Consider the following 18850-nt stretch of genomic DNA (forward strand, 5'->3'; position numbering starts at 1 on the left):
TTGCTGGTCAGTTCAAATTATACTGTCTTGCAGGCAGGCCCGCAGTTTGATCGGCTCCAACATGGCTCTTTCAAGCGCGGAGGGGCTTTGCGTTACTCACCCTGTGTTTCTCCCATGCCCATTTGTGTAAGCCTCTCGTCTGGAGTGGGTGTGAGCTGCCTGTTGCCTTTTTAATTAGCAGCACCTGAAACCTTCTGTAAATTCAGGAGGTTGCGCCTTTCACACAGGGAAAGATGCAACGCACAAGCTATTTCTGTGACAAGCTTAACCAGGTGCAGTACTTACATTTGTGATTCCCATTCCATCTTTCAGGCTTTGATAGGAATTTAAGTTCAGTTCTTGCAAGCAATAGCTGCCTTTTGGGGAAATACAGAGCAGCCACCTCCACCATGCTCCATTTACAGCATCTGTGAGCACGATGCATTTGACTTTGCCTCTCATGTGGATTGCTGGACTTGGGCAAACAGTATTTCGGTTGGGATTTTTTTTCCTAACGATCCCTTCGTTACTGCTGCCAGTGGAAATGTACAGAAATCTTTCAGAAGAGATAATGCCGACTTGTGCTGTGTCCTGAGGGAGTTTGTTCTGTGCAGCCACGCTGCAAACCCTCGGCATTACTGGTGCCTTCACGTAGTGGGTTCGCGGGGTTCAGGAGAAGGGGTGAGAAGGATTAGGTGAATTTTCTTTATATAGTCTTAGCTGAAAACATCTCTGCCTTTGCCCGATATCTGTGAACTCAGTGCCAGGGGAGAAAGCCAACCCAAAAGTGTGATCACTCAGAAAATAGCCATTTCTGTAAGTAGTTTATATTTTGGGGTAGAAAAATGACTTTATGTCACAGAGGACTTGCCTGCAGCCTCAGCAGATGTGATGGGAAGAGACTGGGAAGAGAGGTGCAAGTGCTGAGCAGAAGAAACAGGTGACAGTGTGCCAGTGCTATGATTTTCAGAGCAGTGGTGCTCTTGGTGTGGCTGGAAGAGCTGAAGCTCACAAGTAAGGCAGGTTTCAGCAGCAGGGGGGATGTTTTTTATTAAGCCAGTTAGTAGTGCTACAGAAAAAAAGATAAATAATACAAAGAAGAGTTTATGAGCTTGAAAACTTATTGTTTTTTTTCCACCAAAATTAGTCAGTTGATCTGGTAAAAAAGAAGATTTCTCCGAAGAAATCATTGCTTGTGATTTTTTTGTACTCTTTTTTTTTTTTTTTTTGGTTTGTTCGCCTGTTGTGTGGTTTCAGAGCTATGAGGAGTGTATGTCGGGATTTGGGTATGTATGTGTGTTTAAATTTGATAGCTGGAACAGAGTGAGGAGGGGATTAACTAAATGGAAAGGTGATGGAAAAGAGGAAGGCCTTGGAAAAGGTTGAAGGAGAAAGGGTGCAGAAGCAGATCTGTAGGCAACAGCATGAAGCACAGTCTGTGTCTATTGGCCCTTGTTTGAACTTCTTTGGCACTAGTTCCCGAAGTTTTAAGTCCCTGTCTGCTTTCTCCCTATTCTGTCTTCCTTCTTTCCCCAAGGCAGGTCATCCCTTCAGGATAGGCTTTCTCCTCTGTCCGGTTTGGGGCTAGGAGAAACTGGAGAAGTTGATGTCTTGATTTATCTTCTCTTAACTGCAGTGAGAAGAATTAATTGTCCCTCAAACACCCCAGGATCAGGACAGCGTGGAGCTGTCCCGTCACTTCTGCGCCTGTCCACCACTAAGATAGGCTTGTGCAGAGTGGCTGGCAGGACCAGCTTCAAAGTGCGTGTGATGTCTTCTCCATTAGCTAGATGCCAAGACACCCATTGAAGTTATTGTATAGAGTCCTAAAACTTTCTCTGTGTGCGTATTTGAGAAAGGTGAAGAGTGTGGGTGAGCAGAGGGGCTTCAGAGAGCTGCTGGTAATAATCTCCTTGCAGCTATCAGGAAATGCAATGATGCAGAGCCTCGCAGCAGATCATTTAGGATTACTGAGATACACTGGAACCGCTTCAATATCTGTAACATGTTCATAAAAGCTGTTGTAAAAAAGCATGATACTGATAGCCAGAGTAATTGCTTATCCATTAGGGCCAGATTCTTTGAGAAGCAGGATGGAGATATCCCCACCCCACAGCCTGGTAGAGTGTTCAGACCAGGAATGCAAACCACTGCTGTCGAAAGCACTTCGGTGTTTGCTGGGCTGCAGCCCTGGCTGAAGCGGAGTTACGGGACCCACATGCCATGGAGGAAGACTGGGAGTGCTTGCTTGGCTGGGATCAGTCGAATCCTGCCCTTCAGTTTTGTTCTGAGTGGATTTGCAATTTTGGAGTTTCTCAGGGTGACTCAACTGAAATTACCTAGTTTGCACATAAATTCAGCACTCCAAATTAACATAGATTTGCAAGAAAGTGTTTTCAGGTTCATTAATAATGGATGGGTGCCTGCACCATTGGAGTGCTTGTTCTCAGCTTCCAAAAGGATCAGGGTGAGCTGCACTGAGGAAACTTCTTGGAGCGCTTAAATGTTTGGCGTATGAAACTCTAATAAACCTCCAAAAAGCCAGGAAATTTGGAGTGAAGGCTGAAACTCCATACCTAGTGCACCCTACTGGGTCTTTGTATTTCAGTACACGTTATGTTTGTTCACTGAAATATCTCCAATAAGGAGCTCTTTAGGGTGGAGTTTCACCTTTAACTCTAAATTTCCTGGCATGTGCGAGTTTGAAGCACACGCTTAACTTTTCCCCAGTGCTGTTTTTCATTTTTAATTTCCTTTTTCTTTTAAAGGAGGGACCCTGCTAGAGGGACCCCTGCTAAAAAGGGACCCCACTGAAAGGAAGATTAGCGGTTTTGGCCTAATTTGATCTTTCTGAAATACTTCAGGAGAACTACGTTCAGCAAATTTTTTTCTACCGTTGTTTTAAAGACTCTTGTGGACAATCCACTCCAGTGAAAAAGATCGATAAAATCTGCACCCCACAGACCAATTAATTTAGAAGGTACCCAGGTGTTTGAGTAGTATATAAGAAACCTTGGAAACACAGAACGTCTCATGTAAATTCGAGTTAAAGATCTGGTCATAGGCAGTGATACGTGTGAACTCTTTGTTGTGAAATGTGTTATTTCTGTTAATTCAAGAATTGCAGAAGCAGCCCGTGTTTGCTGTTGACACTTGTTGGGTTACATCAGTGATGGTAACATAGTGGAAACAGCAGTGGTTTGGAATGACAGCGATGGCAATTACCTGCAATGCTTTTAAAAATAATTTTGGCGCTAGATGTTGAAAAGATGTGTCATCGCTGATTTGTGTGAGGGCAGCTTCAGCAGGGTTGAATTACAAGGCTTTGGAGACCAAAATTCTTTCTGCTGTCTCAAAATACATCTTTGGAGCTATGCTGCCAGTAGATAATATGAAATAAATTTGCTTCTCATGCTGTATCCTTGTTGTGTCAGTAAATTGAGGACTTCAGTGAGAAGCTGTGGTAGTTGGTTTCCCCGGCAAAAGACTCTGTTGGTTTTTCACGTCATTCCCCTCAGCTTTGCAAGGAGAATTTATCTTGGTGAAATGTCCCTAGGGAAATTTGAGAAGTGCTGAAGTTATGTGACGTTGGCTTTGTCAGTGCCTGCAGCCTCCGACCAGGTGTGCTGTGAGCCCGAGCCGGGTTTCCAGGGGCCTCGAGGCTCCCGCGCCGTCTCCCTACCGACCCTCACGATGGCTGTGGCATTGTACGGGCTTTGAACGGGGAGAGCCTGAAACTCAGCAGATCTTGAGGATTTTCAAGAACTTTAGTTCACGCAAATGAAAATCCAAAGTGAAACCCGTGGAGGATTCCTGCTGCCTGGAGCCAGGTCCTTGGTCACTGACCAGCCCCTCTGCGGTGGAGCTTCTACCCTGCAACTCCCTGTATCCCCTGCTAAGCTGAAAATTTCTCATTCTGACACATAAAAGCACTTTGTTGCTTTACCAGGAGACGATATTCCTCTCCTTTTACCCTTTCCAGTATGGCCCTGTCAACATCCTTGTGTTGTATTTCCAGCCTTGACTTTGTAATATGGATCACAGCTGGTTGGTTTGAATTTCCCCTGAGTTACCCAGGATGCTGCTGAAAGCACAGGAAGAGCAGAAATGCTTTAATCAGTTAAATCAATCAAACAAAAAAAGTAGACTAGACCTTAAAATTTACCCCATGACCTTTGATACTCGCTGCGATGACGTCTTTGTCCTATTTCTTTAAGTGCAAGATTTTATTGGGACTTGGCAGAAGGGTGGAGCGAGGAAGACACAGGAGGGGGGTTTGCTGAGTTAAAAAAGGAAAAAGAAAATGTCAGTGAGAAAATGGAAATACCCTGATGTTTCTCCAGCCTAGTGCTGGAGCCGCTCGCTCTCTCCCTCCGTTGCAGGGAAGGGGCTCCTTTTCCCTTAGCTTGACTGTGGCCTTATTTAATCGGTTTGCTCTGACATGGAGCCAAGAAAGGGCTTTGCTGTGTGATGCCGGGGCCTGCGTGCGTTGAGGCATCCACAGCTGTTCCGTAGCAAGGGCTGGCTTTTGACTACTGAGGTATTTTTTTATAGCCACAGAGGGCAACTATTAATAGATGAGATTTACCAAAACACAGAGCTACGCAGCATGGTGTGGAGGGGAAGAGGGAAACCTGTCTGATTTATGCCAGGAAAATTCCATGTCAAAATTATGCTGAAAGACACAGTAAAAATGAATATGCCAAGAAGGGGATTTAATCTGTTGCTCAGGCCGTGCCAGCGTTTCTCCTCCAGTAATGATCTGCCCCATCACAAGTAGTATGTTGCAGAATTATTGCTTCAGCATTAAACGGCACAAATTATACAAAGGATAAAGATAAGACACATACACGGAAAATACCAGCTTTTCTGAGATGTGATTAAACTGGGAAAGAAATGCCAAAAGGAAGCGGAGGCATTCCTGACCCTGAAGACGTTTCAGTTTGATCAGATGTGGGATTAGGGGTAAAATGTGAAGAATTCCACATTGTGTGGTAGGAACGAGCTGATCGGGAGTTTACCTCTTTGTTTGTTGATTCATTTCTAATTTCTGTGATACGATGTAATGAGATGTGTGCCCTTGTCAGACTCGCAAATTATATTCGTTTATCGAAGACGACAGGTTAGAGAGCATTGAGCAGAAAGAAATGAGGGTCAATTTAAACTTCTTTTGTAGTCAGAGCTCAGACATTGATTAAATAACATAAATTCCAGATGATATCAATTAATAGACCCATCACTGTTGATCATCTGTGCATTTTTGTGCACCTTCCAAAGGCCCAAAAGGGAATTATATTCCCAAGACAAGACCCACTGACTTTCAAGTAGCGTGTGAGTATCACAATCCCCTTTACATTTTGAAAAGCCTTGTCTTAAGTTGTTTTGTGTTTGTTTGATTGGTTTATTTGTTTTGTTTGATTAAAATGGGACAGGGAGAGATTAACGGGTGGAAAATTCTAAGTAAATAAAGAAATATGATACACTGATTCAGAGAACGTGGGTAGATGTCAAAAAGGCCAGAGCTTAGTTTGCTTCATGTGAGCATCAGAGAGTATGGAAATGTTTCCAAACTGTCTGAACCACTTAGGTCTGCAAAAGTATTTGAGAACAATTACAGAACAGCATTTTTCTGTGAGCTCCCGATTTCCGTGAGCTTGATGATGCTCTGTTCCTGTCTTCATTCCCACGAGCACAAATGAAGACAAACATAGGCATGCCTGAGAAGTATTAAAAATTACATAAACTTACATTATTCAGAATACCTGAGTAGGTTTGGACTTGGCATTTCTGATTAAGGGTTTTTATTTTGCCTTCGTGTTTGGCTTGCTTTCTGTCAAGAACTAATCTGTGAGTTGCTGATTCCCCCCAAAATGTGTAGTCTCAATGTTACTGTGTGAAGCGCTGAGGATCAGCATTGGCTGTTCATGGTTGTTGCTCAGTTCCTTAGGGGAGCGGTCGTGCCATCTGCTCGCAGCAGGGATAGGCACAGCAGAGGCATGATTTAAAGAATTAAAGCTTAAGGTCTTTATAATTGCTGGAGAAAATGTAGATGCTTCCACTAGGATTCAGAACACCTAGGTGAAAGACTGGAAATAGGTATGTAAATGCTATGCACGGTTTACATCAGGCTTCCCCATCACACTGCATTCCTTAACAGTCATTCAATCTTTTCTATTTTTACATATATAATGTTGTTCCAAATGTATGTTATGCTTTCTGCCTGGACGAAGTTACATATCCCAAGCTCTTTGAAGTCTGTAGAAAGGTTGAACTCCCAAAGACTTTGGTCTTTGGCTTGGATCTCCACATTCAGAGCTCAAGCGAGGTCAAGAGCCTTCGTGAGATGAAGGGCAATAGCTAAGAGGAAAGCTCCTACAGAACAGCACTGTGCTAGAGTAAGGAGAAGAAATGTTTTGGGTAAGGATTGATGGCAACAGTTCACAGCGTTATGAGAATTACTTCCCTTTTGCCTCCAGCCTTTTTGCCACTGCTGTGTCTGTGCCAAAAACCAGAACTCACTCACTAATTCTTCCAGAATTGATCGGTCATGATAAACTTCCAAACACAGAGTAAAATGCTTCCATCAGACACATCAGAGTTTTTCTCCCAGTTTGCCTGAAGAGATCTGTGCCGTTTGATTCTCCCCCTGCGCCCAGCTGGATTCAGAAAAGGGCTGGGAGTTCCTGCCTTCCTCCTCATACACTCAGAATTCCTCTAACGGTTTTACATCTGGGGATAGATTTATCCATGTGTTTTTGCTTCAGAATGTCTTTTTTTTGTCTTAAAAATGCAGGCTCAAACCTTCAGCTATCCTCATCTTGATCAGACACAAAGTTCTTTTCTTATCCATCTGTAAAGAATACCTGAAGCGATTCCAGTTCTTGATCTAGAAAACAATCAGGAGGAGATAGTCCAGAAGGTGGTTCCAGGGTGCCTGCTCATCCCCCACAGCTGAACAAGGCAGGATGTCAGGTTTGCAGAGTTTTTCAGATGTCATTGAGCTGGCAGCAGAGGAGTTGTGGAAGTGAGGGAATTCGTAATAGCCCCGCTCTGTCTTTGACAGGGAGCTGCGAGACATTTCATGCTAACAGACGTCTTATAAACGCGGGTTTGTATAATTCAGGGTCTATGTGTGGGAAAGAGTGGACAAAAATGACAACCTGCAATTTTTGCTGGATCCTTTGCAAAGCTAGTTTTGTAGCCATCAGGATCTGAAGTCTTGCAGTACTCGTTAGTGACATGTTAGCAATAAATTACTGCAGCAAACCAGAGTGAAAGTTGATGTGTGGTCGAGATATGCAAATAGAGGGACAGAGGACGCAGGGGTTACGGGGAAGTTCGACTGCATGGCCTCCCTGCAGCGGTCATACTTGTAGAAAAAGTTGGTGAAGAAATTTACCGTAAAAGAAAATTAGACTTTCCCCCGTCTCGTGTTAGTGTTTGACAATGGAGAACAGATCTTCACGTTCGCGTAGCCCTTTGCTAGAGGTCTGGGTTTGATTCAAGTGGATCCACAGGCTTCTGGTGCCAAAACAGGCAATTTCTGTGCTCATGTCTGAAGGCCAAATATATGGGTATGATTTCCTATAGTTTTCTGTTACATGCTGGATCAGTATTGCACGTTTCATAAGCTGCCAGTCCAATTTTGTAGGGTCTTGGGAAGTGTGTCCTCCAGGGAATGCTTACAATCAGCCTTATGTTTTGGACTGGTGGTGCCTGTTTTCTGGGACACATGTTAGCAGATCCATATGTGATGCAACCCAAAGGTCCTTCCATCCGCCTAATAACTTGGCCGTTTGATGTGTCTGCTTGCCCACTTATTTAAGGGGTAGAGGACCTGTTCTGGTTGATACATCCTTCAGCTCATGAAACGCCCACTCCCAGAAGCACACCTGCTATTTGCTTTACCTCAAATCTATGCAGGTTCTGCAGGGGTTTAAAAACCAGTCTTGAAAGTTGTTGAGTGTTTGGAAAAGACACATTTACATCTTTTGGTGCTGGCTCAGCAAAGAGAAATGAGGGGCAGGTTTTTGATGTCAGGGAGTTAATTATGTTAGCAGTACTTGTTGCAGTCATTGCTGCCACATTTCGTCTCCCAAGCACAGTCGTTTGACAAAGCTGTTATGTACTACATCCTCTGGCCTGCTCTTGCTTCGTTCTTTCTGTCTTCCTAGTGAACAGGAGTAGAAATTTAAAAAAAAAAAAAAAAAAAAAGTTGTTGGATTTAGAAAATGCACTGTCCACAGTATTTGCTTTCTGCAGCTCTGAACTATTTTCATTGCAGGTGTGTTGGTGTTTCTGCCAGATCACTTGGCAATTTACTGTGGATTCTGGGAACTTCAAAGCTGAATACTCTGATATGAAATTTCTGTTTCAGTGACTGACATTTTCTGTTTCCGTGTAATCTCTTCGCTGCTGGGAAAGAACAAGAGTAACCAGCTTTTGTAATCTCATAATATTTAGTGGTTCTTTGAATCTGACTATTCAATTTTCTTTTTTTTTTTCCTTAAAAAATGTGTTCAAGACTTCACTGCTGAAGATAAAGGCTTACTGGTGTGATCCATCAACACCCCCTGAAAAAAACAGGAAACAAAAAGAGCTAAATATTAGTCCTTTGTTGTAACAAAGACAAAAAAAATCTCATGAACTTTGAAAATGTGAGGCTTTTATTACCAGGGCACAAGCTTTTCTTGGTTTCCCTGGATTGGAGTCTCCATCACCAGCCTATGTTCTTTCTGATCTCACATTGGTGTCTCCTACCTGTTCCTGCATAAGATGAAGTAAGAGGAAATTTCAACCGGTCTCATTCAAATCAGGTTTTCATTTCTTTCTCAGAAAAGAGGAAAATTGGGATTATCCTAACCATAAGCCATTGATGATCTTGGTCCACTGCAGCAGGACCAACTTTATGCACAAGCCTGCCAGGAGATTAAGAAATGAGATTTGTAAATTCATGAGTTGTAAAAACAGAAACAGAAAAGAAGCGGCATCTCCAAAGCAAAAGTGATGTTTTGCAAGATGCATTTTTGGACTGGTTATTTTGGCCCATCAACTCCAGAAATATCTGTAATAAACATGCTAGGTCCTTTGTGGTTGTATATGATTTTATTTGATTTTTTTGCTGGTGTCGGCGTGATTCCAAGTCACTCTTCATTCCAATAGCAATGTGTATCTCACTTTGTGGCATGGGGTTTATGTGCAGGGAGGATTAGTGTCAAAAAGTGAGATGAAAGGAGCGAAGAATTTGATCTTGTTCTTTTTTGATCCTGCATTTTTTACTGTGTGTTAATTAGGGAAGATGCTAAAGGGCCAGCCCCTAAAGTCCCAGCTGCACGCCCCGGCAGGGATGCTGCCACACATCACCCTTCTGCGGGAGCTGTGACCAACTGCAATCTAACTGCGAGCACCCAAGGCCACAGGTCTCCCTACCCTGACCTGTGCTCAGCTTCCTAAAAATCCCAAATATTCCCATGGTAGGTGACCCACCGGAGCCCACCCAGGCAGGGTCCCGACCCCTCCTGCCTGCCCGCGTTTGTCTGCTACAAGGGCAGGTGGCACAGGTAGACGGAGCCTGGGACAGAGCAGTATCCATGCAGTAGGGTAAGCCCGTGTTTTCCATGGGCTCTGAGGAGGGGACACAAAGCGTTTCCTAGTACTCCAGGGGTTCCCAGCCGTGGGTCGCTCCAGCCGTGACTCCCGAGGGTCACGCCGGCCAGGCTCTCGTTTGGGCAGGCTGCAGATGCGACCTTAGGCCTGACCCCACAGCCATGGGGATGGAGATGAGAAAGGCAAGGCTGGAGCTGAAAATTAGGAGTGGAAATTGTTAGACAACTTTAATAGAGAGAGTTGCTAGGAGCTACTCCTATAATTAAAGAAAATTCTGTGTCAGAGCCTCAAGTTTCCTCTTGATATCCAACTTCCAGTCTGATTAGCAGAAGCTCTGCCTAACTCTTGACCTGACTGAAGGCAGTGATGGCAGGCTGCATTGCTGGTCTTTGGTGCTTTTTTCAAAAAAATCAGGTTTCTTCTGGTGACTGAAACCAAAACGTCCTTTGTTTGAACTGTTGTGCAGTGTGCCGTGCACGTATCTGTGGTTGTTCTTGGAAGCTTTGGGATGAGAGGTGGTATGTAAATGCCAAAGATGATTAGAACGGTGGCTGCTTGCTCATTGCAGGCAGAGCCCTGGTTCCACAAGAAAATCTGTTTATGAAGCAGAGTGCAACATCGTCTTCAGAAACAGAGAAGCCCAGGGATTTGGAAAGGACCAGCTTCTTGTAGGGGAGCTCTGACTTTCCATCTGCTGAGCACTGGACCTTTAGGACTTTCTTGGAAATTGTAAAATGTGAGTAAAAGATTGTAAAATAAGAGTGGAGGCTTGTAAAATGTGATTAGTGGCCACCAGCAGAAAACTTACAGGATCAGTAAGACAAGTCACCGCTTATTAAAAGAAAGATGATCCCTATTATCAGAGAACGTAGGCTCAAGAGAGTTGCTTATCCTAGCTGTCACCTGGAATGATTTTGTTACTTTGAACAAATTATTTCATTTCTCTACCTCAGTTTTACTATTTGGAAGACGAGGAGAATTAATTTGCCTACTTCATGGCTTCTTCAGTCACGGTAACATTTCTTGAGGGGAGGCCCAGCGCAAGGGTTCCTGTCCCACTTTATATCACTGAAGCCCTTGGATGGGGTTGGGAGCGGCGCAGAGGGCTGGTGTCAGGGCTTTGACCAGAGTGGAATTTTGCTCTTCATGTTTAGGAAGTGTTTTGAGGCCCAGAGGGGAAGCGCTGTGGAAGTGCCAAGCAGTGTAACCGATGGTTAAAATAGCCTAAAATATATATATGCCTTCCTATACTGATTTAAATTCTCCAGTATATGTGAATGAGGTTTGCTGGAGCCGAAAGAGGTTTTCAGAAAAGCGGCAAAGGAAATGTGTTTCAACAGAACGGGTTCCTGAAAATATCCTTACACCACTTCTTTCTTTATCGTTTGACTTTTCTCCTTGTTACAATGGTTCAGCCTGTAGAGTCTGGAAAAACATCAGGGTAACCAGGGCAGAGGGAATATCAGATGGAGATGAGGGGTGGATAAGAGACGAATTACAGTACATTTCTCATGGGTCATTTGGCTCTAGTCTTGAAGAGGGGAGAGAAAAAAATCCCGAAGTAGTAAAAGAAAGTAAAAGAGACAATCAAAACAAATAAACCTGCCAGTGTTGCTGATTTCAAAGGTCTGTGAAATGTGCATGCACGCTTTGAATGCTTTGCTGTTTTCAAGAGATGCATCTTGAAATGTTCCGTGCTAGAATCCTACTCCCTGTCTCAGAAGTTAATTGTGCAGTAAGATCACAATTCTCTTTGCCAAGGCTTTCCCTGTGTTTGCTTTTTTCTTCCTGCAAGTTGGCCAGCCAGCATAGCTTTCCCTAGTTCTGTGTAGTTGGTTCGCTTAATTATTTTTTATGGTTGTGCGAGGAAATGAGGGTTTTCAGTTCTTGCTGCACAAGTGAACTCGAAATGTTACTCCGCTCTTGGCCGTAGACCTTGCAGAGGAAGAAGGCTCAGTGACCTCATATTTATCGTCCGCAGCACTGCAGCTCTTTATAAATCTGCAGAAAGGTTGTGCAAAGGTGGGCTCTCTGGTAAAGAAGTGGGCAGTAACACCTGGGAGGAATAAAGGGCAGAGAGGGAACAAATAATTTTTTGTGTGTTAACAGCCACCCCAAATTTTTGCCCAGAGCTCAGACAGAACATGCTTGACATTTGAAAATTTTTGCATCATCTTTTTCCCCATTCTTTTTCCCTGAGCCTCTACTCTTTCTTATCCTGGCCAGAACCAGCAGCAAAATTGCCGGGGGGAAAAAAAAAAAAAAAATCTGTTTTCACTGTATTTCTGAACCTCAGCCCAGGTTTGTGAAGGATTTGGCAAGGATTCACAAACCTTTGAGAGAATCCGTGTGGAGATCTGAGGAAACCCGCCTCCCTCCTTAAAAAAGAAAGTTGTGTTGGCCAGAAATTGGGCAAAAATTGGTCGTTTCATGTGAGGTTTCTTTTGAGATTTTGGATTTGAACCTGAAGCTGCACTTTGAGAATCAAATTTTGCTCTGACCAGCTCTGGATTTATACTGGAGCGAACACATCACAGTCAGAGCTGATACTTGTGTGCGTCCCAGTGAGAACAGAAGTTGGCTCAAAGTGCAAGCTCACATCAACCAAAGCAAAAGAGGAGCCCGAGCTCGGTCTGGAGCAGTCCAACCATCAGGGCTGTTCCAGCCTGTGGCTGTGGTTCAGCCCATTAAGTAGGCAGCGTATTTACAACACCCAGAAGTTACCTATAAGCAATTGCATGAAATAAAGCTGTATCATTTGTTCATGCTCTTTGATGAGCAAGTCAGACAGGGCTGAGCAGGGATGCACCATTAGGGTTCCGTAGATGATAATACTGACTTTTAGAACTTAGTAGCAAACACTTTGTGTATGGGGTATTTTTTTTCCTTGCAGTCCTATGGATTTATAGTGCAAAATGTTGCAGTAGAAATGTCCTTATTTCTAGGACTGTCCTGCTAGAAAGCCAGCGTTTCAAAGCAAAACAAATGAACCTGGTGACTTGACAATTGTAAAAATTCTCTGCTTTAGACCAAGGAGCTGCTCTCAGTCTCCGTTACAGGATAAAGAAAACCCAAACCCAAAGGGTTCCGTATTTTGCACAGTAAAATTCTTATTTTCTTTCTGTAATTTTTCTTTAATAATTTTTTTACAAAAGGTGAGTAAAGCCTGAGTCACCAGCATAATGGTAGAATTAATTCAATTTGGAAAAGAGGGCACCCTAGGATCAACGAACACCCAGACTTTTGTAGCCACGTGGCCTTTTTTTTTTGTAGTATGTGTTGCTTAGGGTTGGTCTTAACTGTGGGACCTGCCTCTGATGTAAAAAGCCTCATCCATCTTGAACCAGCTCACCTGAATGCACGAGCAGCATCACAGAGAGTGAGACAGAGTTCAGCACAGGCGACCAAACCTACCCATGAAGCTGGTTTTATATTTGAACAGTTATCCTAAGTGTCTTTTCTTGGATCCTTATCATTATTATTTTTCTTGCCAAAACATTCCTACTTTCTTGTGACAGGAGATAGATTTGGGGGCTGTAGAGGACATTTTGCTGCAGCGGATACACCAAAATTCTTTAAAAGCTGCCAAGCCTACATGTGCTGCCAGTGTCTGCAATTTATGCTTGTGGACATGACCTAGTGACTACCTGGTTTGGATGCGGTTGGGATTACAGTTGCACATTTGGATTTCAGTGTGAACACAGGCAGTGATCTGGATCTAAATCGGGACTTGAAGCCTTTCAGTTGTAATATTCTGGCTCCGCTCTATTTCAGGCTCTGTCCCAATCACTGAAAGATTTATACCTTTATCAATAAATTATCATGACTTTTACCACACTTACACTAGTGTCTTAAATTAACACTAAACTAAATGTAGATGAAGCACGCTTCCTGCTTCACATGATTTATGGCAATCCGTCTGAAATGAGGAGCAAAATTAAATTTGCTAGCAAAGGCAGATCTTTAACATCAGGTCAGACAAAAATTTTATTGCAAATCCACTGCTAAAGAGGGTTTGTAGGCTGTCTTTTTTTGTTCAGGTTTTTGATAGACTTGTAGCACTTTAGGCAAAAAAGAAGAGAAAATGTTAGAAATGCTTGTAGGTCTGAAATCTCTGCTGTGTACTTTATGTCATGTTGGAGGTGATAGGCAGGACGAATGTAGCAGTTACATAGCACTGATAAGCTCTCAGCTTGAGGACTGTGTCCTCTTTTGATGACCTGCCTTTGAGAACGATGTGGAGAGTGCAGATGAGAGCATCAGAAATGACCGGAGGTCTTAAAAAATATAACCAGTGGGGAGAGGCTGAAGAAATAAGGTAGTTTCAGCCTGAAAATGAGATGGTTTACGGGAGATACAATAAGCTTTCAAATAAGTAAGAGGTTTGGTAAAGCAGAAGGGAATCATGTAATCTCCCTGTCTGTAGGGAACGGCACAAATAGTCATGCACATCTGTTGCAGCAAAAAGATCCGGGCAGACCTTCGGAAAAACCTCCTGACCGTAAAGGTATTGGAACATGGGATGCAGGTCGCTGGGGCAGTGGCAGAGTCCTTGTCCGGTGCGGTCTTAAGTGTGAGCAGAATAGAAGTTTGCTTGTTGTGACACACAGAGATGCCCCTGCTTTGGGGTGGAGGGCTAGCAGTGATGGTCTCTGGTCACCCTTGCTAGACTTGTTTTTCTGTGACTCGCTGACAGAAGGCAAAAGGCAGCTTATGCACTGGCCTCACCCCTGCGTCTCCGAAGGAGAGTTCCATGTCGAACTGCCCAACACTGAGAAATCACAGGGGGAAAAGCTAAATTACAATTGTGCGCATCTGCCAAATGGCCCCATTTCAAGACCAGCTTTCAGAGCTGCTGAAGTCACAGGTCTTGCCATTATCTTCAGGAAGAACATCATTTATCTCAAAACCACCCTTGCTGTTCACTGCAGGTATTGAAAATCTCTGGGTGGACACTGCACCCCACAACCTTGGGCCCCCCATGTCGGTTGGACAGACGGGACAGGCAGTTGGTGAGTGCCTGTCCATACGCTGGCTGCTGCGGTCTTTGCTGCTCTAAGGAGGTAGCGTCAATCGCAGGGCCGAGATCAGAGCTGGAGGGACCGAGGGAACACCACGGAGACATCTCAGCCGCTCCGTGCTGGGAACCACATCTGGATCTGCCACAGGCTGCCGGCGAGTGTTGGCAGGGCTGTCCAGAAAAGCTTTCTCTTTGCCTGCTGAACTGTATACCATGGTTTAAGCTGGGCTGACAGCTCTTTTGCGAGCACCAAATGAAAGCAGAATAGAGGATCCTTGGGAAGGATAGTGGTGTACTGGGTCCCTCTGATTCCAGCAGATTTACTCTGTCCTGTCATAGCCTGAACCTGCTAGGTAAAGGGTGGGGCACTGTATGTCGAGACATAAAATGGAGACTTTTCCAGGCTGACTTCCCCATTCAAAAGATGCTGGCAGTTTTTTTTTTTTTTGTTTTATTTTGTTTTTTAATGACGAAATGCAGTGCCTTTTATTCCTGACACATTCATCAGGCAGTTGGAGACCATACTCCATAGTGAGCAGATAGCAAAGTTCCTACTCTGTGTTTGGGTGGGGTATTGCAAATAATCCCTTAAGTACCCTGTTTGTTTTCTTGCTCTAAAGCGACACTTGTCTTTGAAGGAAAAAAGCAAAACAAAGTCAAGTAGAGAATAAGTCAAAGCAAACAGCAGAAAACATTTCCTAACAATAAGGGCTGAACTGCTCCGTGTTCCTTGCAAAAACAACCACCAAGAGGCTGCACCCCAACCACCTTGGGGAAACACAGGAAAGCCACATTCTGACCTGGAAGAAAATGGGGGAGGAAGAGTTTCCAAACCGGTTACAAAGCTGTTCGACTCTAGTCACCACGGCCAGATTTAACACTATTAGTCTTGATACCAGCCGAGTTTAAAAGCCATTGTCAAATGTGTTTGTAGCTAAGTGGCAGGGAGCTGTGGCTGGATTTGGCTCTGGAGCTGAGGGCCAGCAGAAGGGAGCTGCTCGCAGTGGCCCTGGGGCCGGGGGCTTCACCTCACCGGTCAGGGACGAGTGCTGTTGCGGCGAAGCCACAGCGCAAACGGGCTTGACAGACGAGCCCGGGGATGGTGGCTTGTGTGACTGCCAGGGTGGGCAGGGCGGTGGAGAGACGCTGCTGGATGAGCTCAAGGCTCCATTAGGCTGAAACTGGAGCGCTGTACAGGATATGTGTTACTGGTTGAGGTCTGGGGCTTGCCGGATACGGGCGAACTGCTGTGTGGTGCAGTTTCAGAGGGCTATTTGCACTGCAGAGAACAAAAAAAACAAACTGAAGCTGTGTGTTGGACAAATAAGTCGATGAAAAGATCTGGGTGGGAGTGTGCACATGGCCTGATATGATTTGGTGTCCCAAATGGCCTTAAACAGCCCGTAGAATTTCTATGTCTAAAACAGATTCCAGCAGAGGAGACCTTTTATGATGCACTAATAGGCTCATTAGGCTTTCTCGAGCAAGGCATGCTCACAGCATCGTGTGTTTTTTCCATTACAGGAATTACATGTGTTTTGTTGTGCTTTGGGTTTTGTTTTGTTTTCCACATAGACTTGCCCTGACAGTTCCCCCATTCAGGTTTGTATTGGAGGTACCATCTCGAGCCAATGAATTTTATGAAATACGTTGCTGGCACTCACGGAGAGATGCATAAAGGAAATATTCTAATGACAGTTGGAAAGGCTTTGATCCCTTTCCAAGACTGCACTCACGTCTTTGAAATGCGAGTTTGGCAGTGCTGGGAAGGCTGGGCTCTTTGGCTCTCTCTGGCACGAGCCCATGTGACAGACATTATGTCCTCTATCAGGGGACCCACATAACCTTGAGAAGTGTAAGCAATGCTCGCAGATTGCGTTGGGTCAGATAGTCTGGGCTGATAACAAAGCAGCCGCGGCAGCAGGGGGGAGTCAGCCTAGTCCAGCACAATAACTGAAAACTATTTTGACCTGGTAACTGTTGGGTCTGCTGCCTGCGGCTACGTAGTTGGACATGAACTGCAAAAGTAGTTAATTTATGCCTCCTTGAGTGTAGGAATGTGGCGATGATGGATAGGGATGGGAGGTTATTAGAAACATGGGGAGGAAGGAGGGGGTGGAATTCCAGCTCATGTTTTTATCTCTTACACACACACACACACGCTGGTTCCTTTGCATACATACTCTTGGCTGTCTTGCATGTGTGCACAATCCAAAGCCTTGCTTACACACTCACACCTCTGTGCACGCACATGCAGGCACGTGTTGCCCTGCTTGCAAGGGGTTTGCCTGAGCTAGATGCTGGAGCGTGCTGAGCTGCTGGCTGGTTTTACAAAGGGGCTTGCCTTTACTCCCTCCCAAGCACAATCTGTTTGCACCTACTCCTGTGCAGACCCTTCGCTAACATTCCTCTTAGCATTCTGCTCTTACACCATTTGAATATATTCTGCTCATTTGCAGACTTTCGTTGGCTTAGCAGAGAATTAGTGGTCAGAGAAATACTATAGAACCAAGTTCAGTTGACTTAGTGTGGTGGATTTGCTTAAGACAGGAATTCAGTCTTGGTGATGCACTGACATCACTGGCCAATTAGTTAAATGCCGTCTGCTCTGGATGTTGTCTACAGGAATAATCCGTGTACAAAACAGCCCTAGATGTTGAAGCACATAGCCTGTATGCAAGTGAGGGAGCAATTGTGGCTGTGCGCTGAGGTTAGAAATGGGGATTGGATTGTGTAAACAATAAGCGAAAAGACAGCTGAGAATAAAGAAATATTAGTTTAGATTATTTGAAACCATACGAGAAGAGCGAGGATAAGAATGATAATCTCAGGAGGGAGTTTGCTTGTAGTTACTCCTACAGGGATTTGCATAGGCTGTAAAGTGTCTGCATCCAGAGTCAACAGCCAGTCTCAATACAGACAGTGGGCCTTTCCTTCCCGCTGGGATACAAAACACACAAACATTTTTCTACTCAGAGGTACGCAATGCTTCTGTTTCTGTCCTTTTCTCTCTTGCATGAAGTATCACATCACTCACAGTCTGTCTGACACTTTTGCTCGCTGTCTTTTACTGATGCTGCCATATGTGCAGACGTACACATCATCCCCTTCACGTGCATGCGTCCTCCGTCACCTGCTCCCCCAACATGCTTACACTTTTGTTTGGAAATGCACATTTGCTCTCATATGTAATTTCCAACTATTGCTCGTGGGCATGTGTAAGTATGAGCCCATGTTTGGAAAAGATGTTTTCAAAGGCACAAAGAAGATCCTGGAAATAGATTACGCACAGCCTCAGAACATTGTGCGGATACATGCAGAACAAGCTTGAGGAGCTAAGGGAAAGATCTGTCTATTTGCCATAGATGTGTTGGGGAACAGTGGAGAAATGAGAAATGTGTAAAAGGTCACAGTTCTGACCTGTCCTTCAGGATGTCATCCACATTTGATCGGAAGATAAACACTGTGTGAAATGGAAACATGCCCTTCCACTGGTGTCCCCAAAGAGCACGTCTTCCTCCATGAGTCAGCGAGGGCCTGGGGACACCCAGCCATGAGCTATTTTGGAGACAATGACTTCAGCAAGTGGCAGGGGAAGCTACTGTGGAAATATGAATGTATTTTCCATTGGGGAGTCCTCCAGGGAAGGACAGAAAGATCTTGGTGCTGAGCCAACTCCCCTATTTTTTCTTCACCCTTCTGGGAACGAAAGCCTTGCAAAGTATGCAAGGAACCCTACTTATTGAATGTGAGTGCATTTGGTTTGAGAGCTACGTGAGCCCTGTACACACCCATGCACCTATGGAAAGGGGGACTTTAGGAAGCAGGCGTCAACCTGCTCAAGACCATCATGGTGTCCTTTCCTTACAAGCTAGTCAGCTGTGCTTGACTCAGTGTGATCTCTGTTTGCATTGTTTCCACCTGTACAGTGGACAACTCATCCTTGTTTTAGATTATGTGTTAGCACAGCACTTAACATCAAAAGGCAACGTCAGCTGGAGACAGAGGATCAAGGAGTTTACTCTTATGTTTCACATTCTTCAGCTTTACTCTGAGTTAGAGCATCACGGTGCCACTGAAAGCAGTGTGGCACCGTGGTACACGCTTCGGCAAGTCGTTCCTCCTGTATTCCAGTATTGACAAGGTCTGCTCCTTCAAAGGAGTGCTAAAGGTACTTCCAATGGCCATCAAGCGTAAGGGGTTGGCTTTGCTTGCCTGCAAGCAGATTCTCTCTAACCTCCAGAC

At 44.6% G+C, this 18850-nt stretch overlaps 1 protein-coding gene across 1 annotated transcript in view; it reads left to right on the forward strand.

Moving 5' to 3' along the window:
* Positions 1 to 18850, forward strand: part of PAPPA (pappalysin 1) — a 183148-nt gene that overhangs the window by 32912 nt on the left and 131386 nt on the right. The window lies entirely within an intron of this gene.

This window comes from Opisthocomus hoazin, chromosome 19 (genome assembly GCF_030867145.1).
Source record: "Opisthocomus hoazin isolate bOpiHoa1 chromosome 19, bOpiHoa1.hap1, whole genome shotgun sequence".
Classification (NCBI taxonomy): Eukaryota; Metazoa; Chordata; class Aves; order Opisthocomiformes; family Opisthocomidae; genus Opisthocomus; species Opisthocomus hoazin.